The 26669-nt window shown below is 44.1% G+C and overlaps 1 protein-coding gene across 3 annotated transcripts in view; it reads left to right on the top strand.

The window, feature by feature from the left end:
* LOC128701873 (glutamate receptor 1) overlaps positions 1–26669 on the top strand; it is a 1634372-nt gene that overhangs the window by 97598 nt on the left and 1510105 nt on the right. The window contains exon 1 of one of the 3 annotated variants that reach the window (XM_070099831.1): positions 20107–20344. The exons of the other annotated variants lie outside the window; for them this stretch is intronic. The gene's annotated coding sequence lies outside the window, so the exon portion shown is untranslated. Of the gene's footprint in view, positions 1–20106; positions 20345–26669 lie in introns of those variants that run through there. 3 annotated transcript variants of the gene reach the window in all.

Below are 26669 nucleotides of genomic sequence, written 5' to 3'. Positions count from 1 at the left end.
ATATATATATACAACAACACTGCACTAGCTGGCTCCGCCATCTTTGAAGGATTGGTTGGTCCTGTGATCTATGGCGTCATGTGGTTCTGGCTCACAATGATGCGGACCAGTACAACGTGGGTTCGAATCTTTGGCTAGTGCGGTGTTGTTATTGATCAATACCACTCGTTCGTGGTCACAATAATATATATATATATATATATATATATATATATATATATATATATATATATATATATATATATATATATATATATATATAAATATATATTATATATATATATATATATATATATATTATATATATATATATATTATATATGAGCGTGTTTGATAGGAGTGAATGGAGACAAATGGTTTTTAATACTTGACGTGCTGTTGGAGTGTGAGCAAAGTAACATTTATGAAGGGATTCAGGGAAACCGGCAGGCCGGACTTGAGTCCTGGAGATGGGAAGTACAGTGCCTGCACTCTGAAGGAGGGGTGTTAATGTTGCAGTTTAAAAACTGTAGTGTAAAGCACCCTTCTGGCAAGACAGTGATGGAGTGAATGATGGTGAAAGTTTTTCTTTTTCGGGCCACCCTGCCTTGGTGGGAATCGGCCGGTGTGATAATAAAAATAAAATATATATATATATATATATATATATATATATATATATATATATATATATATATATATATATATATATATATATATATATATATGGGTGTGCTATATGCATGTGGGTGTGCTTGACATGACCTGAAAGGTTTCGTGTCTCGGTGTCTAGTTAAACGTATGTGGCAGCTAGCTTTATGAGTTACATATTGAAAATAAAAGAGATACAATGATAATGTAATATTAAAAGAATCCAATAACATAAAAATAATGATATAGATTAATAATAAAAGTATAAACAGAAAAGTGAGAAATGAGAACAAAGAAAAATTATTAGAAATAACTATTGTTATTATTATTATTATTATTATTATTATTATTATTATTATTATTATTATTATTATTATTATTATTATTGTTGTTATTATTATTAATATAAATTATTATTTTTAATAAATACATCACAAAATTTGGTGAACTAAGATGAACTAATTCTTTACGTGTCCCCTGGTGCTAACTTGCTTGTCTTAGACAATCCAGACACCTTCTGGCCAGCACTTCAATGGAAACTTGTCTCTAATGCCTGGTGCTTAGAGTTACCTTATGGGGGAAGTGTCCAACTGTGTTATTGCCCCTGGAAGCTAGTGTTTGGGTGGGTGAGTAAGCTGGTTAGTGATGGCGTAGGCGGGTAACTGTGTGTGTGTCAGGGAGGGAGCGTTAATGGTGAGTATACGAGTGCATGAGGGATAGTGTGCAAGGGAGAGTGAATGAATGAGTGTGCATAGGAAAGAGTGAATGAATGTGCGAGTGAGAGAGTGAATGAGCGAATGTGAAAATGAGTGAGAATGTAAGAGAGTTATAAACTAATCCGGAAGCGGGGTACCTGCTATGTATTGAACATGCCTCACTGAGCACCAGTAGTAGTTGTAATGGCAGCATTAGTAGTAACAGCAGCAGTGTTTGTAGTTGTGGTATTAGTAATAGTGGTAATAACATTAGTAGTAGTAGCAGCTGTAGCGAAGTTATGGTATGTGTCTCTTACGATAATCTCAACGCTACATTGACTCCTGTCGCTAGCAGTGTACTCACCTAGTAAAGTGTGCTTAGGCAGCTAATATCTTTATCCAGTGGTATACTGTACATAATAATTATATTCATGGGGAGGTTGTAAACTCATATGGGCTATACGGCGACTGGAAAACTGAAAGTAATTAGGTTTAATTCGAGAAAAGCGAGGTTAGCTCCAATTCCTTTGATCAATATCACGACCTCCGGATTAGGAGTAACAACAGTGGAAATAGTGGTAGGTAAACCAATTCACCTTTGCCAGAAGACTACGACTATCACCACCACAGCCACCACCACAACCACCACTACCACCACCGATCGTCCAGCCTCGCGAGTCCATTTTGTGAACCACCCGAATGGCCATCTTTGAAGAGCAATTGGTTGCAACGGTTCCATTACCATCCGGAGTCTCGAGCTCCTGAAGAGCACTTCGAGTGCCGATGGAGTGGTCCCGTGTCCCCGCCTGTGTCCCAGCGGACACTCTCGCGCCTTCAGACACACTCCGGTATTCAGAGGCTGCTGAATCCACCGCTTCCTAGGATACTAAGACCCTCACGAAGCACTTAGAGAGATAGATGTACTTCCGGAAGAGTGTCTTAGTTTAAGCCCCAGGCACTCTCCTCCTGTACTTAGAGCATGTAGACACCACTGCTTCCCGGGAGGCAAGCACTGGTTGTCAGGAAATCATTTGGAGTTTGAACTTTTTTTTGGGTAAAATAGTGTCCTGGCTTTCAGATCTAGCCAAGTGAAAACCTGTTTCTTACCATCCTTCTTGTGTACAAACGGTTTTTGGATTGTTTTTACATCTAATATATATATATATATATATATATATATATATATATATATATATATATATATATATATATATATATATATATATATATATTTATATACACGGTGGCATGCTCAGAGTATATTACATTTAGGCATGCCTCCCAACCAGCGAGCAAGGTGCTAAGGGATTAATGATCTGAGGCCCCGTCGTTATACGAGTACCTTTGTTCAACAAGCCAGTCGCAAGGAAGCCCACCAAAGCTGTGAAGCGATGTTGTACACTCGTGAAACAGCTATGGCAGACTTGCTTCCCTGCTGGTCATCACTGTTTACCCTGTTTTGTTCTTGCAGTTGTCTCATTGATTACCGTGTCTTGTGCTTGCATTTGCCTCCTTGATTACTGTGTCTTGTGCTTGCATTTGCATCCTTGATTACTGTGTCTTGTGCTTGCATTTGCCTCCTTGATTACTGTGTCTTGTGCTTGCATTTGCCTCCTTGATTACTGTGTCTTGTGCTGGCATTTGCCTAATTGATTTCCATGTTATGTGCTTGCATTTGCCTCATTGATTTCCGTGTTATGTGCTTGCAGTTGCTTCACTGATTACTGTGTCTTGTGCTTGCAGTTGAATCATTGATTATTGTGTCTTGTGCTTGCAGTTGCCTCATTGATTACTGTGTCTTGTGCTTGCAGTTGTCTCATTGATTACCGTGTCTTGTGCTTGCAGTTGCCTCATTGATTACTGTGTCTTGTGCTTGCAGTTGCCTCATTGATTACTGTGTCTTGTGCTTGCAGTTGTCTCATTGATTACCGAGTCTTGTGCTTGCAGTTGTATCATTGATTACTGTGTCATGTGCTTGCAGTTGCTTCATTGATTACTGTGTCTTGTGCTTGCAGTTGTATCATTGATTACCGAGTCTTGTGCTTGCAGTTGTATCATTGATTACTGTGTCATGTGCTTGCAGTTGTATCATTGATTACTGTGTCATGTGCTTGCAGTTGCTTCATTGATTACTGTGTCTTGTGCTTGCAGTTGTATCATTGATTACCGAGTCTTGTGCTTGCAGTTGTATCATTGATTACTGTGTCATGTGCTTGCAGTTGTATCATTGATTACTGTGTCATGTGCTTGCAGTTGCTTCATTGATTACTGTGTCTTGTGCTTGCAGTTGTATCATTGATTACCGAGTCTTGTGCTTGCAGTTGTATCATTGATTACTGTGTCATGTGCTTGCAGTTGTATCATTGATTACTGTATCATGTGCTTGCAGTTGTATCATTGATTACTGTGTCATGTGCTTGCAGTTGCTTCATTGATTACTGTGTCTTGTGCTTGCAGTTGTATCATTGATTACCGAGTCTTGTGCTTGCAGTTGTATCATTGATTACTGTGTCATGTGCTTGCAGTTGTATCATTGATTACTGTGTCTCGTGCTTACAGTTACCTCATTGTACATAGCTGTAAATGCTATATATTGGCAATATTTGTTGTAAATACTATCTTATTTTGGAAGGAAATATATTCATTTATTTTTAATCTGATTTATTAGAAGCCTTTGCGTAAAAATTAACCTTGAAGCAGTGCACCATGGGAGAGTTATTAAATAAAATGGTCATGTTCTGGGACTGACTCACATGTATAAAGCGCTAAATCCTCGTGGGTCGTTCAGCGAAACAAACAGTGACGGCTCGATCCTCCTCCCGCTAAGCGCAAGACAGATTACCCTGAGTGAATAGCATTTAACGGAGTGCAGTTCTAGGGAGGGTGATTCATATGAGCTCTTGATGCTGGAGGGAAGCTCTTGATGCTGGTGGGAAGCTCTTGATGCTGGTGGGAAGCTCTTGATGCTGGTGGAGACTCTTGATTCTGATGGGAAGCTATTGATGCTGGTGGGAAGCTCTTGATGCTGGTGGAAAGCTCTTGATGCTGGAGGGAAGCTCTTGATGTTGGTGGAAAGCTCTTGATGCTGGTGGGAAGCTCTTGATGCTGGTGGAAAGCTCTTGATGCTGGTGGAGACTATTGATTCTGGTGGGAAGCTCTTGATGCTGGTGGGAAGCTCTTGATGCTGGTGGGAAGCTCTTGATGCTGGTGGAGACTCTTGATTCTGGTGGGAAGCTCTTGATGCTGGTGGGAAGCTCTTGATGCTGGTGGAAAGCTCTTGATGCTGGTGGGAAGCTCTTGATGCTGGTGGAAAGCTCTTAATGCTGGTGGGAAGCTCTTGATGCTGGTGGAAAGCTCTTTATGCTGGTGGGAAGCTCTTGATGCTGGTGGCAAGCTCTTGATGCTGGTGGGAAGCTCTTGATGCTGGTGGAAAGCTCTTGATGCTGGTGGGAAGCTCTTGATGCTGGTGGAAAGCTCTTGATCCTGGTGGGAAGCTCTTGATGCTGGTGGGAAGCTGTTGATGCTGGTGGGAAGCTGTTGATGCTGGTGGAAAGCTCTTGATGCTGGTGGAAAGCTCTTGATGCTGGTGGGAAGCTCTTGATCCTGGTGGGAAGCTCTTGATGCTGGTGGGAAGCTCTTGATGCTGGTGGGAAGCTGTTGATGCTGGTGGGAAACTCTTGATGCTGGCGGAAAGCTCTTGATCTAAGGAACTGAAGCTATACTTTCCGTATTTTTTATCAAACCTTATCTGTCTCCCATTTCCCTGGCCTGTCTTCTCTCTTAGGTGATAATTCTGATAATACTGAATAATGTATTGTAATAACGCTTCAGTTACACAGGGGGACTATTAAGTACATGATAACACCCCAGTGTGGGTGATAACACCCCAGTGTGGGTGATAACACCCCAGTGTGGGTGATAACACCCCAGTGTGGGTGATAACACCCTAGTGTGGCTGATAACATCCCAGTGTGGGTGATAACACCCCAGTGTGGGTGATAACATCCCAGTGTGGGTGCTAACACCCCAGTGTGGGTGATAACACCCCAGTGTAGGTGATAACACCCTAGTGTGGGTGATAACACCCTAGTGTGGGTGATAACATCCCAGTGTGGGTGATAACATCCCAGTGTGGGTGCTAACACCCTAGTGTGGGTGATAACATCCCAGTGTGGGTGCTAACACCCCAGTGTGGGTGATAACACCCCAGTGTGGGTGATAACACCCCAGTGTGGGTGATAACACCCCAGTGTGGGTGATAACACCCTAGTGTGGGTGATAACACCCCAGTGTGGGTGATAACACCCTAGTGTGGGTGATAACATCCCAGTGTGGGTGATAACACCCCAGTGTGGGTGATAACACCCCAGTGTGGGTGATAACACGCTAGTGTGGGTGATAACACCCCAGTGTGGGTGATAACACCCCAGTGTGGGTGATAACACCCCAGTGTGGGTGATAACACCCCAGTGTGGGTGATAACACCCTAGTGTGGGTGATAACACCCTAGTGTGGGTGATAACACCCCAGTGTGGGTGCTAACAACCCAGTGTGGGTACTAACACCCCAGTGTGGGTGATAACACCCCAGTGTGGGTGATAACACCCCAGTGTGGGTGATAACACCCCAGTGTGGGTGATAACACCCCAGTGTGGGTGCTAACACCCTAGTGTGGGTGATAACACCCCAGTGTGGGTGCTAACACCCTAGTGTAGGTGATAACACCCCAGTGTGGGTGCTAACACCCTAGTGTGGGTGATAACACCCCAGTGTGGGTGATAACACCCTAGTGTGGGTGATAACACCCCAGTGTGGGTGATAACACCCCAGTGTGGGTGATAACACCCCAGTGTGGGTAATAACACCCCAGTGTGGGTGCTAACACCCCAGTGTGGGTGATAACACCCTAGTGTGGGTGATAACACCCCAGTGTGGGTGCTAACACCCCAGTGTGGGTGCTAACACCCCAGTGTGGGTGATAACACCCTAGTGTGGGTGATAACACCCCAGTGTGGGTGATAACACCCTAGTGTGGGTGATAATACCCCAGTGTGGGTGATAACACCCTAGTGTGGGTGATAACACCCCAGTGTGGGTGCTAGCACCCCAGTGTGGGTGCTAACACCCCAGTGTGGGTGCTAACACCCCAGTGTGGGTGATAACACCCTAGTGTGGGTGATAACACCCCAGTGTGGGTGATAACACCCTAGTGTGGGTGATAACACTCCAGTGTGGGTGATAACACCCTAGTGTGGTTGCTAACACCCCAGTGTGGGTGCTAACACCCTAGTGTGGGTGATAACACCCCAGTGTGGGTGATAACACCCTAGTGTGGGTGATAACACCCCAGTGTGGGGTGATAACACCCCAGTGTGGGTGCTAACACCCTAGTGTGGGTGATAACACCCCAGTGTGGATGATAACATCCCAGTGTGGATGATAACATCCCAGTGTGGGTGATAACACCCCAGTGTGGATGATAACACCCCAGTGTGGGTGATAACACCCCAGTGTGGGTGATAACACCCCAGTGTGGATGATAACACCCCAGTGTGGGTGATAACACCCCAGTGTGGATGATAACATCCCAGTGTGGATAACATCCCAGTGTGGGTGATAACACCCCAGTGTGGATGATAACATCCCAGTGTGGGTGATAACACCCCAGTGTGGATGATAACATCCCAGTGTGGATGATAACATCCCACTGTGGGTGATAACACCCCAGTGTGGATGATAACTTCCCAGTCTGGGTGCTAACACCCCAGTGTGGATGATAACACCCCAGTGTGGATGATAACACCCCAGTGTGGATGATAACACCCCAGTGTGAATGATAACATCCCTGTGTGGGTGCTAACACCCCAATGTGGGTAATAACGCCCCAGTGTGGGTGATAACACCTCAGTGTGGGTGATAACATCCCAGTGTTGGCAATAACACCCCAGTGTGGGTGATAACACCCCAGTGTAGGCGATAATACCCCAGTGTGGGTGATAACATTCCACTGTGGGTGATAACACCCCAGTGTGGATGATAACATCCCATTGTGAGCGATAACATCCCAGTGTGTGTAATAACAACCCAGTGTGGATGATAACACCCCATTGTGGGTGATAACATCCCAGTGTGGGTGATAACACCCCAGTGTGGGTGATACACCAGTATAGGTGATAACACCACGGTGTGGGTCATAACACACCAGTATGGGTGATAACACCTAAATGTGGGTGATAACACCCTAGTGTGGGTGATAACACCCCAATGTGGGTGATAACACCCCAGAATGGGTAATAACACCCCAGTATGGGTGATAACACCCCAGTGTGTGGGTGATAACACCCAAGTATGGGTGATAACATCCCAGTGTGGGTAATAACACCCCAGTATGGGTGATAACACCCCAGTATGGGTGATAACACCCCAGTGTGGGTGATAACACCCTAGTGCGCGTGATGACACCCTAGTGTGGGCGATAACACCCCCACTGTGGGTGATAAAGCCACACTGTGTAACGTATCTTTGCATCAACACTTATCGGCTGCTTCCGTCTACCATCGTTTACCATCGTCTACCACTGTCTACCATCGTCTGTCATTGTCTTCCATCATCTACCATCGTCTGCCATCAATTTCTCGACCCTTTCTTCTAGACTAAATGATAAACTCTTCAACGAGAGTCTTCATGTTAGCTAAGAGCTCTTGATCCAGTGAAAAAGAGCTTCCCCATTCCCTCGGATCAAACATGATTTCTTCTAAAGCCAGTTTATTGTGCATCACATATCGATCCTGTGGACGGTAGCGCAATAAGCAAATATAGAATAATTTCTTGGTACGTCTGGTGACTTATTTTTAGTAATAAGATACCATGATATATATGACGGATTTTTCTGTCCCTCTGTCTATGTCTGAATGAGTGGAACTAGAATAAAAATTGCATAATTGATGATAAGTTGATAATTCTGTGGTGGTGATAGAGTAAGTGGTGGTTGTAGTGGTAAGTGGTGGTGATAGTTGTATTAGTGGTAAGCGGTGATGGTTGTTGTTGTGGTGGGTGATTGTTGTTGTTATAGTGGTAGGTGGTGGTGATAGCTGTTGTAGTGGTAAGTGGTGATGGTTGTTTGTTGTGGTGGGTGATGGTGGATGTTGTTGTTGTAGTGGTAGGTGGTGGTGATTGCTCTTGTTGTAGTGGTAGGTGGTGGTGATTGCTCTTGTTGTAGTGGTAGGTGAGTGAGATTGATCTTGTTGTAGTGATAACTGGTGGTGAGTGCTGTTATAGTAGTTGTGGTATATGGTGGTGGTGATTGTTGTAGAAGTAGCAGTGATAGTAGCAGGTGCTTTAACATAAGATTCGTTGGAAATAAATGGTATAAAATACCGACACAATGGAAATATAAACACAAATGCAGTATAATGTGATCCTTTATTGACAACGTTTCACCCACACAGTGGGCTTTTTCAAGTCACACACGTACCTTCCAACCCCAGGTAGATCCGTGTGTGACTTGAAAAAGCCCACTGTGTGGGTGAAACGTTGTCAATAAAGGATCACATTATACTGCATTTGTGTTTATATTTCCAACATAAGATTCGTCAATGTTTCTTTCTCATAAATTTTGATTTATGATTTTTCAATATAAATAATGTTACAAGACCATGCTTGCACAGGTTAAAAATATGACAGAGAATAGAAAACAGTAAGAAAAATTTCTACCATTCCATTTCCAGCTACTCCGGTACACTTTCCCCATTTTCTCTCTCATTCCTTGAAGCGTTAACACCTTTCCTGGAAAATAAAAAAAATAAAACAAAAAACTCTTAAAGTAATGTAAATTATTTTTATTATACCTCACTGAAAACGGGAATTAAGATATAAACACATATAAAGCAATGTAATTTTCTTTAATTATAAGCACGTTTCGCCCAGGGGATGTTAGATCAAATAGAGGTGAAGTCTCTCAGCTTCTTGCATATCTTCCAGACGTGGGAAGGAACCATCTCGCTTCATCCCACAGTAACTTTAGGACGGGTCATCATTGCCGACTTCAAAGGGAGAATTTCCGACGCTTAGTTGGGTAGCTGATGAGCAATTAGGCGTCGGGTGCCTTGCAAAGCCCTCAGAGGCACTCTAAGAATGTTAGATTTGCTTTGCTAGCAGGTTTCCTCTTCCTCTACTGTGTATCATGTACTAAGAGTGGAAAATACAGCCGCTTCTCCTCGTCCTCCTTCTCCTTTCTCTCCTTCTTCTTCTTCTTTTTCTTCTTTGTATTATTATTATTATTATTATTATTATTATTATTATTATTATTATTATTATTATTATTATTATTATTATGGGGAGCGAAAAATCAGTATAGGTTACCTAACGCTTGTAAGATAGAAGGTAATCACGTTTGATCAAAGAAAGGGAAGGATAGCGCCATTTCCTTGGATCACGAGCTATTAACCGGCATCAACGCATCACGTACAATAAAATTTGGCAAACTAAAAATTTTCCAAACATCATTGAAAGTTTGAAACCTATCAGAAAAGGCATTTTCCAGTAGCTGGTCAGAATCCAGTGACCGCAAGTTTAAAAAAAATAAGTAAACTCTAGGACTCAGAGGTACCTAATCCTCTTGCAACTACAGATCTCAATAGATTGGCCAGTATGTCCCCATAACCCCCTTCACCAGACTGTGGAAGTCATTATCATCATCAGTCTTATTAAGTACCAGAATTAGTTCAGATGTCAATAGCTTTGTCTGACAACTTATGGATATTAGTTTATTTTAGTCCCATACCTCCATTATTTAGTTTACATACCCCCATTAATTGATTTTTAACCAGGGGTATCCATTCCTCAAGGGATATGGATACCCCCTGTCAATAACCCCTGATTTAGGTCATTGTTACTGACCAAGGTAGTGATAAATTCTGACAAATTCTTTGTGGAATTTAACTTCCCCTCACATCCCCCACACACGCTGGTTGTTCTGGGATGGATGTAACCTCCCTTCACTCACTCCTACAGGTCCTGGGGAGGAAGGTAGTGCACTCCTGGACTGGCCTCTACGTATATTTATTCGAAACCGATATTTTCCATGTGCTTGTTCAAGCGTTTCTTGAAGAAGCAAGTTGTTTTTGTACTTACAACCTGGCAGGGCAGTCTCTTCCTATGTTATATACGACCTTTGGCTAAAAATGTCTACCTTTGTGTTGTATCCTTTGCCTCGGAGTTTCATACCGACTATTACGATAAATTTCTTTAAAGTAATTTAATAAAGATATAAAATTATTAATTATTATATTTACATTAAGGGCCAAACCCTTGTGGGTTATTCGACACAATGAGTGACGGAAGTTCGTCTACTAGCAGGGCAACAATACACACAGAGTCAGAGACTAGCAAGAGAAATTTTGATGGCCTATCCTGTTACCTGATAATGTATGACATTACAAGTGAGAGTGTAAAATGCAATAAAGTGTTGTATTCTAAACGCACTTCTTTACATCTGTTAGCTTTTGAGAGAGAGAGAGAGAGAGAGAGAGAGAGAGAGAGAGAGAGAGAGAGAGAGAGAGAGAGAGAGAGAGAGAGAGAGAGAGAGAGAAAGAGAGAGAGAGAGAGAGAGAGAGAGAGAGATGGAGACAGAGACAGAAAGAGAAAGATTAGAAGAAGGCATCCTGAAGATAAACGTGACTGAAACAGAGATAAAATAAAGAGGAAGAAGAAGAAGAAGAGGAGGAGGAAGAAGAACCAGTAGACCAGAGACTAGAGGACAGAGGCAGCAGGTCTATTCCGGCCATAATAACAAAGCGTCTCATATATCACAGGAGAGAAAGGTTGAGCTCCCTCGAGGCTAGTGGTATTAGTCTGACCCTGAGTGACAGCTGGTGGGACTCTCTCTCTCTCTCTCTTTCTCTCTCTCTCTCTCTCTCTCTCTTTTTACACAGGGTTTGACAAGGTTAGGTTAAGGATCCCTCGCTTTATTGACAAGCTGTTTACAGGTTAAGGATTCCTAACTTTATTGGCAAGCTAAGAGCTGTTACCTACATCTGATCATTTGAAAGTATTTTTATTGTTATGAGACATACAAGTAGGGAACAGGATGAAGTTGGAGCCATCTGTGGGCCAGCATTTTCATGTGATCAACTGACTTTATCTCGTTGACATCATTATGCTGTACGAATGTGTTCCATACTCGAGTCATCCTGGGGATAAATGATCTCAGATGGAATGTTCTGGAGAAGGGTACAGCCAGAGTGAAGTTGCTGCTTTCTGCCCGTCTTGTGGCATAAAAGCTTGTTTCACGCTGTCCTCGAAGTGGATCCAAGTGTGGTACTTTGACAGTATTGGCCTTGTACATAACAGTAAGGCCACCCACATCCTTCTCTCTCTCTCTCTCTCTCTCTCTCTCTCTCTCTCTCTCTCTCTCTCTCTCTCTCTCTCTCTCTCTTTCATTAATAAATTCTTTGACGGAATGGAGAACAGGGTTTAGATACTTTTCCACTTTGACGAGGTATTGGAGGGGTACTGGAAGGAGTACTGGGATGGGGTACTGGGAGGAATATTGGAAGGGGTACTGGGAGGAGTATTGGAAGAGGTACTGGGAGGAGCACTAGAAGGGGTACTGGGAGGAGTAGTGGGATGGGGTACTGGGAGGAATACTGGAGGGGGTACTGGGAGGGGTACTGGGAGGAGTACTGGAAGGGGTACTGGGAGGAGTACTGGGATGGGGTACTGGTAGTGGTACTGGGAGGGGTACTGGGAGGAGTAGGGAGGGGTACTGGAAAGAGTACTGGGAAGGGTACTGGAGTGGGTACTGGGAGGGATACTGGGAGAGGTACTGGAAGGAGTACTGGGAGGGGTAGTCGAAAGGGTAATAACAAAACAGAATGGGACTAAACAATGGACTGTTTCAGAGCTGCGAGAAACTAAGACAAACTTTTTCAAGCGAGAGAAACACAGTCCGTTCTCTATCAAACTCCACAGTGCTCGTGGCTCAGTTGGTAGCTGTTTTCGGTTACACACAGAGGTACAGGGGTTCGTTGCCCAGTCTCTAGGTGTTTCATTGCAACTGCAGTCCTTGTACACCTAGCAGTAAATAGGCTTTTCATTTCATATCCGACTTTTGCTAACCAACAAAACATAAACCATACCACGGACGGTGATTGAAACCGCCACGAGTTCAATCGCCACCCGTGGTATGGTTTGTTTGCAATCGTGTCATTACGATTTCGTGAGTCAACGAAAGATATTAGAGTGTTTTTAGATATCGCAGAACAAGTGAAATATTTACAAACATTTATCCTACTTAAGTAGAATTAAATAGTCTAGCTTCATCCATAAAGTTTACTGCTGAGTTTGAGCAAATAACTTATTCTCGTGTTAATCGACAAATATGGGAAGCATCCTGGGAAGACAAAACTAAAAGTCCCCAATGGAAATAAGCCAGTCTGATGGCTTTACTGGATTAACCTGGGTTGCTAATCCTATGGATTCATCACAAAAAAAATCATCCTTATCATAATCCTCATCCTCATCATCGTTTAGCTAAGCCACTATCCATCGTCGTTCTCTGTGTATCATCTCACAGCCAGGACTTGGGCCCTCAACCCTAAGGAACATTTTATTCTTTCTATGATATACGTACCAAGTGACATTCTGATTATTTACTTGTAGCTGGCGGCAGAGTAATCTTTGTTACTTAAAGGGTTAGGTGATGGAAATAAGTGAGATGGATCCCAACTACCGTTGAGGGAAGAGGAGATTGATCTGAACACCAGTGAAATTGCCAGAGGGAATTAAATAATCGACGGCAATGACAGTAACATGACAGCCAGATACAATACCGAGTGAATATTAAGAGAGTGCAGACTAGGCAGGAACAGTAGAGATTCTTGAGGGAATTATTGCATCATCTTCACCTGTCCATTGATTCTGCTGTCTACAATAATAGTCATCTCTGTGTTTCCACTAAAGAATTCTATTGTATTCCACTGAAGAAACACACTGTATATTTAAGTCTCCGCACTGTCGCTTGATCTTCAGATAGTTCCTGACTATGGAACTGAACTTCTCCAGGCCGAGGGACTGACAACCTCAAATTCTACGACTTTAAGGGTGATGGACTGATTACATCGTCTTCACATCTCTACTGTTCCTGCCTACTTTCTGTATTCGACTGAAGAAGCCTACTGTGTAGGCGAAACGTTTCGGAATAAAGTTGTCTAACTTTTGCATATGTGTCTTACCTAACAACCTGTCGGTATTGTATACCATTTTGATGTTCATCTTGTCAGACACTGCAACACGTGGCATCTTGGTACAGAAAACACCTTGGACAAGCTTTTCAAGTGAGAAGGGTTGGATCTGAGAGGGACATGACCTCCCAGTTGCCTCTCACTACTACTACTACTACTACTACCCTGCACCTCTCCTTCCGACAGTATTTAAGTCTCCGCACTGTCGCTTGATCTTCAGATAGTTCCTGACTATGGAACTGAACTTCTCCAGGCCGGGGGACTGACAACCTCAAATTCTACGACTTTAAGGGTGATGGACTGATTACATCGTCTTCACATCTCTACTGTTCCTGCCTACTTTCTGTATTCGACTGAAGAAGCCTACTGTGTAGGCGAAACGTTTCGGAATAAAGTTGTCTAACTGTTGCATATGTGTCTTACCTAACAACAGGGTTAGGTGATGGAAATAAGTGAGATGGATCCCAACTACCGTTGAGGGAAGAGGAGATTGATCTGAACACCAGTGAAATTGCCAGAGGGAATTAAATAATCGACGGCAATGACAGTAACATGACAGCCAGAGAGTGAATATTAAGAGAGTGCAGACTTTTCTTGAGGGAATTATTGCATCATCTTCACCTGTCCATTGATTCTGCTGTCTACAATAATAGTCATCTCTGTTTTCCACTAAAGAATTCTATTGTATTCCACTGAAGAAACACACTGTATTCCACTGTAGAAGCCTACTATATTCGACTAAAGAAACCTACGATATTCGACTGAAGAAACCTACTATATTCCACTGAAGCCTACTGGATGTATTCCACTGAAGAAGCCTACTGGATGTATTCCACTGAAGAAGCCTACTGGATGTATTCCACTTAAGAAGCCTACTGTATTCGATTAAAGAAACCTACTGTATTCCACTAAAGAAGACTACTGTATTCCTCTGAAAAAGACTGCCTTATTCCACTGAAGAAACCTACAGCATTCCACTGAAGAGGTTTGCTGTATTCAACTGGAGAAGCTTATATTGAATGATAAAATGTTCCAGAAATAAAGACACCTAGGTGTTACATATGTGCTTCACTCACCAGAGTGTCTCTGACGCCGGTGCACTTTCTCCCAAGTAATATTGCCTAATTTCTTCATATTAAACTTCTGTGAGTTAGTATACGGCACATTAACTAAGGTGTAGGAATGTCGAGGTGAATTCTACAGGTGTTTGAAATTGATGAACCCAGTTTCAAGCCTGTACTGCTTTGAAACTGGGTCCATCAATTTGAAACATTCTGTTATTGTTAGTGAAGTTCATTTGTTTAACCCTCCATGATCTCCGATGCCACTTTTTATTATTTTGCTTTATTTTATAATCAAAAAGTAGCTGATTATAATGTTTTACTGAAAGGAAGAGTAATTGAGTTTGTAATTAATGGATAAAGGTGGGCTAGTTGGCTGATTACTCGTCGACTGATTGAAGGTAATTAATTTGATCAATTAAAATAATTATAATTAAATCACCGGTGGACGTAGAGTGATTCCCAGTTCTCCACCTGACGCTCGTGCGCGTGCGCGCTCGCACACACACACACACACACACACACACACACACACACACACACACACACACACACACACACACACACACACACACACACACACACACACACACACAGAAAGTGCAAAGGTTGGCGACAAGGTTAGTTCCAGAGCTAAAGGGAATGTCCTATGAAGAAAGGTTAAGGGAAATCGGCCTAACGACGCTGGAGGACAGGAGGGTTAAGGGAGACATGGTAACGACATACAAAATACTGTGTGAAATAGACAGGGTGGACAGAGACAGGATGTTCCAAAGCAGGGACACAGAAACAAGGGGTCGCAATTGGAAGTTGAAGACCCAGATGAGTCTAAGGGATGTTAGGAAGTACTTCTTCAGTCATAGAGTAGTCAGGAAGTGGAATAGCCTAGAAAGTGAAGTAGGAGAGGCAGGAACCATACATAGCTTTAAGATGAGGTATGATAAAGCTCATGGAGCAGGGAGAGAGAGGACCTAATAGCACTCGGTGAAGAGGCGGGGCCAGAAGCTTAGTCTCAACCCCTGCAACCACAATTAGGCGAGTTCAATTATGTGTGTTCTTACACACACACACACACACACACACACACACACACACACACACACACACACACACACACACACACCACAACACACACACACACACACACACACCACAACACAACACACACACACACACACTCACACACACACACACACACACACACACACACCACACCACACCACACCACACCACACCACAACACAACACAACACAACACACACACACCACAACACAACACACACACACACACACACACACACACACACACACACACACACACACACACCAGCATAAAGAATATACGCTTTTTAGTATGAGGGAATGACTAACAAGGTAAATATTTATAAGTTAATAATAATAATAATAATAATAATAATAATAATAATAATAATAATACAAAAAGACAAATAAGGACAAGATAAAAGGATAAAACAAAAATAATTTCTCTGTCTTGGTTAGACGAGGTCTTCTTGAAGTGTAAGTTGTCCGGCCATGTAGAGATTTCTAACATTAAAATACTGTTCTGTCTGAGAGACGTCCGTACAGTGGTCGAGGCTCTGTGACTGTGAGACAACACTGTAGCACCAGCCGCGGGTCATCACATGACTAAGACCAGCGTCAGGAAACACCTGTCCTGTTTCCTGACATATTTTACCTAACCTAACTGGTTCTTGTAGAGAGATATTATTATACTCAAGGAGAATTTCTAGTGATGTAAGAACATAAGAATGAGCACTGCAGAAAGCCTACTGGTTCATATGCCAGGGAAATGTCTTCCTCCTGTTCGGAAGTAAGGAAAAAGAGATTATGACTTATTTCGGAAAAATAATAATGAAAAAATTTAAAAGTATTTAATTAAATATCATGAGAATTGCCGTCTGAAGTTGATGTATGATCTTGAGATCATACATAAACTTCAGATATAGTGAAGGTATGATATGTAAGGTATGATGTTATTTATCCTGGTAGACGGTGGTAGTTTTATTTTATGTTGGAGAGGATCCTGTCATTTCTGGTTCGCATAATCTCATTTCTGATCGCAAGGGAGAAATGAGGAATCGATATGTCTCAATAAGTCCCGTCGCTGGTTATCTAACTCCCAAATATCGAGTGTCTGCTTTGGAAGACCACGCCAGCAGGTACTTATCGTTTATTTGTAGATTTAAGGTTGAATATCGCACGTGTTGCAAATTACTCGCTTTCCTGTTGTTTGTTGCTTAACAATCCGAATCTGCTTAACGCCGTTCGTCGTGAATGTATCCGCATTAGTTTAATGCTGTTGCTCGTGTGAGTGGATGTGATGGCATTATCGGAACAAGCACAAGCATCATTGTTTTTCTTTTAAACAGTTGGATTTATAGGCTAAGAACTGTTATCTTACCTTTGCTTATTTACAGACTAAGAGTTATCCTGTCTTTGCTCATTTACAGGCTAAGAGCCGTTGTCATACCTCAGCTCATATACAAGATAAGAGACAAATGCCATACAACACGGTCCTTCATTGACAAAGTTTCGCCCATACAAGGCTTTATCAGGAAGCTATGTAGTACTTCTCCACTACACGGAGAATGTTCTACATTGATGCAGAGTGTGTAGGTTCGAATCTGACAGTGGACTTGAAAGATAATGTTTGTAAATAATTTTGCCTGTTTCCAAATTGTTTAGAATATATATATATATATATATATATATATATATATATATATATATATATATATATATATATATATACTCATCCTTTCTCTACATGCACATCTGTTTATGATTTGATAAAGCCCGCGGTATGGATGAAGCTTTGCCAGTAAAAAATTGCACTTGCAGTAAATTTTTCTCTTTTTCACCGTATCGGTATTTTATACCATTTCTCTCCACGAAAAGCTGTTATCGTTCCTCAGCTCATTTCAACGTCCAGGTCTGTTAAAGGTATACCACCGCGCTACAGATGTGACACACGTCAGGATGCAACACAATTGTCAACAAACTTGCAGGTACCTATATACAGCTGGGTGAGCACGGCCTGTGATACGGGACGTATTGTGGATACGGACTGCGGAAAGTGAGACTTTCAGTAGCTTTACTTCCTTTGTGAGAGTGAATTGGTTAAATTGTTAAAAACTGATTAGAAATTGTTTCTAACGTCAAAGTTCCTGTGTGTGTGTGTGTGTGTGTGTGTGTGTGTGTGTGTGTGTGTGTGTGTGTGTGTGTGTGTGTACTCACCTATTTGTGGTTGCTAGGATTGATTTACAGCTCCTGGCCCTGCCTCTTCGCTGGTCGCTACTAGATCCACTCTCCCTGCTATGTATGGATCCTGCCTCCTCTACAACACTCTCCAGATTGTTCCACTTCCTGACAGGTGTATGACTGAAAAAATACTTTCTAGCATCCCTGTGATTCATCTGAGATTTCAACTTCCAGATGTGACCCTTTATTGCTGTGTCCCATCTCTGAAACATTCTGTCCTTATCCACCTTGTCAAATCCTCTCAGTATTTTAAATGTCGTTATCATGTCCCTCCTATCCCTCCTGTCCTCCAGTGTCGTCAGAATGATTTTCGTTAACCTCTCCTCGTGGGACATATCCCTTTCCTCTGGGACTAGTCTTGTTGCTAACGTTAGCATTTTCTCTATTTATCTGACGTGCTTGACCAGGTTTAATACTGGTGCTGTATACTCCAACATGGGCCTGACGTACACAGTGTACAGTGTCATGAATGACTCCTTACTCTTAGGATTGTCAGGCGCCCATATGCTGCAGCAGTTATTTGGTTGATATGCTCCTCAGGAGATGTGCTCGGTATGATACTCACCCATAAATCCTTTTCCTTGACTGAGGTTTGCAGCCTTTGACCCCCCCCCCACAGCTTGTACTCCGTCTACGGTCTTCTTTGACCTTCCCCAATCTTCATGAATTTGGACTTGGTGGGATTAAACTCAAGGAGCCATTTGTCGGACCAGGTTTGCAACCTATCCAGATCCCTTTGTAATCCTTCCTGATCCTCATCCCCCTGAATTCTCGGCATTAGCTTCAAATCGTCTGCAAACAAATACACCTCTTGCATCTATCCCGTCCGTCATGTCAGAAACAGCACAGGCCCTAGGTTTGACCTTTGTGAAACCCCGCTTGTTTCCTTACTATCAGGAATTCCCTGATCTATTGCAGAGCCTTTCCTGTTATACCTGCCTGCTCCTCTAGCTTCTGCACTAAGCTCTTGTACAGAACTGTGTCGAAACCCTTCTTACAGTCCAAGAAAATGCCGTCTACGCCCCCCCCCCCTCTTTCTCTCTCTCTCTCTCTCTCTCTCTCTCTTACTTCTGTCACCTTGCCGTAAAACTCAATAGGTTTGTGACAGGATTTCCCTACCCTGAAACCGTGCTGGTTATCGTGTATACACTCATTTCTTTCAAGGTGCTTCACCTTTCCTTTCCTGATAATCTTCTCCAAGACTTTGCATACTATTCATGTCAGTAACATTGGTCTGTAGTTTAATGCTGCCTTCCTGTCTCCTTTCTTAAAAATTGGGACTACATTTGCTGTATGTGTGTGTGTGTGTGTGTGTGTGTGTGTGTGTGTGTAGGTGTGTGTGTGTGTGTAGGTGTGTGTGTGTGTGTGTAGGTGTGTGTGTGTATGTGTGTGTGTGTGTGTGTGTTTGTATACTTGGTAGGAAAGAAAGATGCAAAGGACATTTCTACTTCAACACTCAGATCCCTGAGTCAAGCACAGTTAGGCCAGTGGTCACTGCTGCCGTGACAACTACTGTCTTAGGTCACTGCTGCCATGGTCACTGTTGCCATGGTGAAACACAGTCATCGCCCCCCTCACTTACACACACACACACACACACACACACACACACACACACACACACACACACACACACACACACACACACACACACACACACACACACACACACACTACCTCTCAAAGTTTTACTGTCAAGTAAACTGTACAATACTTATTAAGAATATTTTAATCCACATCATAGGATTAAAGAAAATTATATTCGTATTTAAACTGTGATATACATGGCTTTGCGTATATACACTGCTCTCCGTGCATGTATATTGAGAGAGTTTGGATGTTTCATTTAGTTTAAAGTGTATCCGTTCACGAGGGTAATTAAGGCTGCAAGTCACCATTATAACAACAGTCAGGGATACCTTATTTAACTTTTATTTAGAGATTAAACTCTCAGCATATATAAACAGATACATTCCTCGTGGTGTATATGCCCTTGAAAGAGAATATATACTTTTCAGTCATGGTTTATGTTTGTTGACAGTATTCTCGCCCACTCACAAGCGAGTAAGAAGTTCTAACAAGCGGTTCGTGGCAGTTACGTGTAATTCAAGTCTTCTGATTGGCGCGACACGACATTCTAGGTTTCTGATTGGGCCAGAAAGCATGTGGACGAGCAGTTCATGGTGCTTCAGGAATACCTCACAGTAAACGTGAATCTGGAAGACATTTCTCGGTGTTCCTCCACCTGAGTCTGAGTAAGAAATTTCTACATTCAGAAGTAATTTAGTGTTTGTAAACATAAATTAAAATACTGAGTGACTGGTAAACATTTATGACACATTCAAAGTTCTTGAAGCAGCATTTTGACGTCTCTTGTGAAGTTCCTTAGATGTCGCTACGCATGCAACTGCTGACGTCGCTGTTTGGAGTGAAGGTAAGTCTTCACAGCATCGCGTCAGTTCACAGTTCATACTTCTAAATAACGCCAGTATTTCACTCTAGCTGAAGAACGTCAATTGGGTGACGTTCTCATTTGACGCTCTTGGTGACGTTGTCACTTGAATGTATTGTACCGTCTGCTGGGTGGGTTCCAGTGTTGTAATAGTGTATTGTACCGTCTGCTGGGCGGGTCCCAGTGTTGTAACAGTGTATTGTACCGTCTGCTGGGCGGGTCCCAGTGTTGTAATAGTGTATTGTACCGTCTGCTGGGTGGGTTCCAGTGTTGTAACAGTGTATTGTACCGTCTGCTGGGTGGGTCCCAGTGTTGTAACAGTGTATTGTACCGTCTGCTGGGCGGGTCCCAGTGTTGTAATAGTGTATTGTACCGTCTGCTGGGTGGGTCCCAGTGTTGTAACAGTGTAGTGCACCGTCTGCTGGGTGGGTCCCAGTGTTGTAATAGTGTATTGTGCAGTCTGCTGGGTGGGTCCCAGTGTTGTAACAGTGTATTGCACCGTCTGCTGGGTGGGTCCCAGTGTTGTAATAGTGTATTGTACCGTCTGCTGGGTGGGTCCCAGTGTTGTAACAGTGTATTGTGCAGTCTGCTGGGTGGGTCCCAGTGTTGTAACAGTGTATTGCACCGTCTGCTGGGTGGGTCCCAGTGTTGTAATAGTGTATTGTACCGTCTGTTGGGTGGGTCCCAGTGTTGTAACAGTGTATTGTACCGTCTGCTGGGTGGGTCCCAGTGTTGTATTAGTGTATTGTACCGTCTGCTGGGTGGGTCCCAGTGTTGTAACAGTGTATTGTACCGTCTGCTGGGTGGGTCCCAGTGTTGTAATAGTGTATTGCACCGTCTGCTGGGTGGGTCCCAGTGTTATAATAGTGTATTGTACCGTCTGCTGGGTGGGTCCCAGTGTTGTAATAGTGTATTGCACCGTCTGCTGGGCGGGTCCCAGTGTTGTAATAGTGTATTGTACCGTCTGCTGGGTGGGTCCCAGTGTTGTAACAGTGTATTGTACCGTCTGCTGGGTGGGTCCCAGTGTTGTATTAGTGTATTGTACCGTCTGCTGGGTGGGTCCCAGTGTTGTAACAGTGTATTGTACCGTCTGCTGGGCGGGTCCCAGTGTTGTAATAGTGTATTGTACCGTCTGCTGGGCGGGTCCCAGTGTTGTAATAGTGTATTGTACCGTCTGCTGGGTGGGTTCCAGTGTTGTAATAGTGTATTGTACCGTCTGCTGGGTGGGTCCCAGTGTTGTAATAGTGTATTGCACCGTCTGCTGGATGGGTCCCAGTGTTGTAATAGTGTATTGTACCGTCTGCTGGGTGGGTCCCAGTGTTGTAATAGTGTATTGCACCGTCTGCTGGGCGGGTCCCAGTGTTGTAATAGTGTATTGTACCGTCTGCTGGGTGGGTCCCAGTGTTGTAATAGTGTATTGTACCGTCTGCTGGGCGGGCCCCAGTGTTGTAATAGTGTATTGCACCGTCTGCTGGGCGGGTCCCAGTGTTGTAATAGTGTATTGTACCGTCTGCTGGGTGGGTTCCAGTGTTGTAATAGTGTATTGCACCGTCTGCTGGGTGGGTCCCAGTGTTGTAACAGTGTATTGTACCGTCTGCTGGGTGGGTTCCAGTGTTGTAATAGTGTATTGTACCGTCTGCTGGGTGGGTTCCAGTGTTGTAATAGTGTATTGCACCGTCTGCTGGGTGGGTCCCAGTGTTGTAACAGTGTATTGTACCGTCTGCTGGGTGGGTTCCAGTGTTGTAATAGTGTATTGCACCGTCTGCTGGGTGGGTCCCAGTGTTGTAACAGTGTATTGTACCGTCTGCTGGGTGGGTCCCAGTGTTGTAATAGTGTATTGTACCGTCTGCTGGGTGGGTTCCAGTGTTGTAATAGTGTATTGCACCGTCTGCTGGGCGGGTCCCAGTGTTGTAATAGTGTATTGTACCGTCTGCTGGGTGGGTTCCAGTGTTGTAATAGTGTATTGCACCGTCTGCTTGGTGGGTCCCAGTGTTGTAATAGTGTATTGTACCGTCTGCTGGGTGGGTTCCAGTGTTGTAATAGTGTATTGCACTGTCTGCTGGGCGGGTCCCAGTGTTGTAACAGTGTATTGTACCGTCTGCTGGGCGGGTCCCAGTGTTGTAATAGTGTATTGTACCGTCTGCTGGGTTTCTAAGAGGTTGAGAGGAAGGGGTCAATAAGAAGAGACGCTACCCCCAAGAGCTACGAATAGGCGAGTACAAATAGATGAGTGTAGGAACAGAGGCGGAGTTCATGGTGAATTGCTTGGGTTCCAGTGTTGTAATAGTGTATTGTACCGTCTGCTGGGTGGGTTCCAGTGTTGTAATAGTGTATTGTACCGTCTGCTGGGTGGGTTCCAGTGTTGTAATAGTGTATTGTACCGTCTGCTGGGTGGGTTCCAGTGTTGTAATAGTGTATTGTACCGTCTGCTGGGTGGGTTCCAGTGTTGTAACAGTACTCACCTATTTGTACTCACCTATTTGTGGTTGCAGGGGTCGAGTCCTAGCTCCTGGCCCCGCCTCTTCACCGGTTGCTACTAGGCCCTCTCTCTCTCCGCTCCATGAGCTTTATCAAACCTCGTCTTAAAACTGTGTATGGTTCCTGCCTCCACTACGTCATTTTCTAGGCTATTCCACTGCCTTACAACTCTATGACTGAAGAAATACTTCCTACTATCTCTCTGACTCATTTGTGTCTTCAACTTCCAATTGTGGCCTCTTGTTTCTGTGTCCCCTCCCTGGAACATCCTGTCCTTGTCCACCTTGTCTATTCCACGCAGTATTTTATATGTCGTTATCATGTCTCCCCTGACCCTCCTGTCCTCCAGTGTCGTCAGGCCGATTTCCCTTGTATTGTACCGTCTGCTGGGTGGGTTCCAGTGTTGTAATAGTGTATTGTACCGTCTGCTGGGTGGGTCCCAGTGTTGTAATAGTGTATTGCACCGTCTGCTGGGCGGGTCCCAGTGTTGTAACAGTGTAAAAAACAAAGACATAACAGCGCGACCGTAACAATACACAAATAATCCGCATGTAGGATATAGAAGATTTTGTTGACTTGGACCATTAACTAGTGACCAGCCAGTGGTCCAAGCCGGACCAAAATATCGTCCTGAGCCTCTTTCTACTATGTGCCGGTTATTTGTGTATTGAAACAGTTTATTGTACCGACTGTTAGGTGGGTTTGTGTTGACAGTGTACTGTGTACTATACACAACCTTCACATACGAGGGTTGTGTGTAGTACACAGCTGAACGTTTCTGTCCAACTTGAACCATTTACAAAGTCATACTATTGTGCTTTTTATTTTCTTTACTGTGTACTGTCTGCTAAGTGGGTCCCATTATTCCGTTCGAGGCTTGAAATAATCCGAAGACGTTGATGGGTCGAGAGACTGTGTTTCATTACCGGAGTTCGGATGCTGTAACCTTTGAACCTCTCAAGGAAGGTTCCTTGATGCTGGTGAGGGGCTCTTGATCTTGGAAATTGGATCTGTGCTCCAGATCCCTGTAATAAGCCTGAATACCTTCAACATCGCCCCCCCCACAGGCGCTGTATAATCCTACGGGTTTAGAGCTACCCCCTTGATTATAATAATTAAAAAACATGTCTTTATTAACGTTGTTATAACTGCTAACGTAACCTAACTAAATTTAACAAGTTAAAGAATATGGAAAGTTTATTGAAACACTATACAAAAATCTACGTTAGCTTAACCTTAACGAGTGTGTGTGTGTGTGTGTGTGTGTGTGTGTGTGTGTGTGTGTGTGTGTGTGTGTGTGTGTGTGTGTGTACTCACCTAATTGTACTCACCTAATTGTGGTTGCAGGGGTCGAGACTCAGCTCCTGGCCCCGCCTCTTCACTGATCGCTACTGGATCCTCTCTCTCTCTGCTTCCTGAGCTTTGTCATACCTCTTCTTAAAACTATGTATGGTTCCTGCCTCCACTACTTCACTTGCTAGGCTATTCCACTTGCTGACAACTCTATGACTGAAGAAATACTTCCTAACGTCCCTGTGACTCGTCTGAGTCTTCAGCTTCCAGTTGTGACCCCTTGTCCCTGTGTCCCCTCTCTGGAACATCCTATCTCTGTCCACCTTGTCTATTCCCCGCAGTATCTTGTATGTCGTTATCATGTCTCCCCTGACCCTTCTGTCCTCCAGTGTCGTCAGTCCGATTTCCGTTAACCTTTCCTCGTACGACATTCCCTTGAGCTCTGGGACTAGCCTTGTTGCAAACCTTTGTACTTTCTCTAACTTCTTGACGTGCTTGACCAGGTGTGGGTTCCAGACTGGTGCTGCATACTCCAGTATGGGCCTAACATACACAGTGTACAGTGTCTTGAACGATTCCTTATTAAGGTATCGGAACGCTATTCTCAGGTTTGCCAGGCGCCCGTATGCTGCAGCGGTTATTTGGTTGATGTGTGCCTCCGGTGATGTGCTCGGTGTTATGGTCACCCCAAGGTCTTTCTCCCTGAGTGAGGTCTGTAGTCTTTGTCCACCTAGCCTATACTCTGTCTGCGGTCTTCTTTGCCCCTCCCCAATCTTCATGACTTTGCATTTGGCTGGATTGAATTCGAGAAGCCAGTTACTGGACCACATGTCCAGCCTGTCCAGGTCTCTTTGCAGTCCTGCCTCATCCTCGTCCGATTTAATTCTTCTCATCAACTTCACGTCATCTGCGAACAGGGACACTTCAGAGTCTATTCCTTCCATCATGTCGTTCACATATATCAAAAATAGCACTGGTCCTAGAACTGACCCCTGTGGGACCCCGCTCGTGTGTGTGTGTGTGTGTGTGTGTGTGTGTGTGTGTGTGTGTGTGTGTGTGTGTGTATACGTACGTACTCTATTTGTGGTTGCTGGGGTCGATTCACGGCTCCTGATCCCGTCTCTTCGCTGGTGCGTGAGCGTGGGTGCCCTGTCCAATCTGTGCTAACCTGCTGTATAATCCTTGTGGGTTTAGCGCTTAGTTATTATAATAATAAACTATCCTATTTGTGGTTGCAGGGGTCGATTCACAGCTTCTGGGCCCCGCCTTTTCACTAGTTGCTACTAGATCCACTTTCTCCCTGCTCCAAACGCCTTATCGTACCTCATCTTAAAGCTATGTATGGATCCTGCCTCCACTACTTCACTCTCCGGAGTGTTCCCCCTCCTGACAACTCTAGGTGTGTAAATTTATGCAAACTTTTGTATGTGTGTAAATGCAAGTGATGTGAGAGAGCAAGGACAAGGTAGCGAGCAAGGACAAGGTAGCGAGCAAGGACAAGGTAGCGAGCAAGGACAAGGTAGCGAGCAAGGACAAGGTAGGGAGCAAGGACAAGGTAGGGAGCAAGGACAAGGTAGGGAGCAAGGACAAGGTAGGGAGCAAGGACAAGGTAGGGAGCAAGGACAAGGTAGGGAGCAAGGACAAGGTAGGGAGCAAGGACAAGGTAGGGAGCAAGGACAAGGTAGGGAGCAAGGACAAGGTAGGGAGCAAGGACAAGGTAGGGAGCAAGGACAAGGTAGGGAGCAAGGACAAGGTAGGGAGCAAGGACAAGGTAGGGAGCAAGGACAAGGTAGGGAGCAAGGACAAGGTAGGGAGCAAGGACAAGGTAGGGAGCAAGGACAAGGTAGGGAGCAAGGACAAGGTAGCGAGCAAGGACAAGGTAGGGAGCAAGGACAAGGTAGGGAGCAAGGACAAGGTAGGGAGCAAGGGCAAGGTAGGGAGCAAGGGCAAGGTAGCGAGCAAGGACAAGGTAGCGAGCAAGGACAAGGTAGCGAGCAAGGACAAGGTAGCGAGCAAGGACAAGGTAGCGAGCAAGGACAAGGTAGCGAGCAAGGACAAGGTAGCGAGCAAGGACAAGGTAGTGAGCAAGGACAAGGTAGTGAGCAAGGACAAGGTAGCGAGCAAGGACAAGGTAGCGAGCAAGGACAAGGTAGTGAGCAAAGACAAGGTAGTGAGCGAAGACAAGGTAGTGAGCAAGGACAAGGTAGTGAGCAAGGACAAGGTAGTGAGCAAAGACAAGGTAGTGAGCAAGGACAAGGTAGTGAGCAAGGACAAGGTAGTGAGCAAGGACAAGGTAGCGAGCAAGGACAAGGTAGCGAGCAAGGACATGGTAGCGAGCAAGGACAAGGTAGTGAGCAAGGACAAGGTAGTGAGCAAGGACAAGGTAGCGAGCAAGGACAAGGTAGCGAGCAAGGACAAGGTAGCGAGCAAGGACAAGGTAGCGAGCAAGGACAAGGTAGTGAGCAAGGACAAGGTAGTGAGCAAGGTAGTTCATGAGAGCAAGACAATAAATACAGGAAATATTGAAAAAAGTGGT

The sequence above is a fragment of the Cherax quadricarinatus genome, chromosome 69, assembly GCF_038502225.1.
Source record: "Cherax quadricarinatus isolate ZL_2023a chromosome 69, ASM3850222v1, whole genome shotgun sequence".
NCBI classification, from domain to species: Eukaryota; Metazoa; Arthropoda; class Malacostraca; order Decapoda; family Parastacidae; genus Cherax; species Cherax quadricarinatus.
The sequence above is the reverse complement of the archived record's forward strand: the minus strand, read 5'-3'. Positions and strand labels throughout refer to the sequence as shown.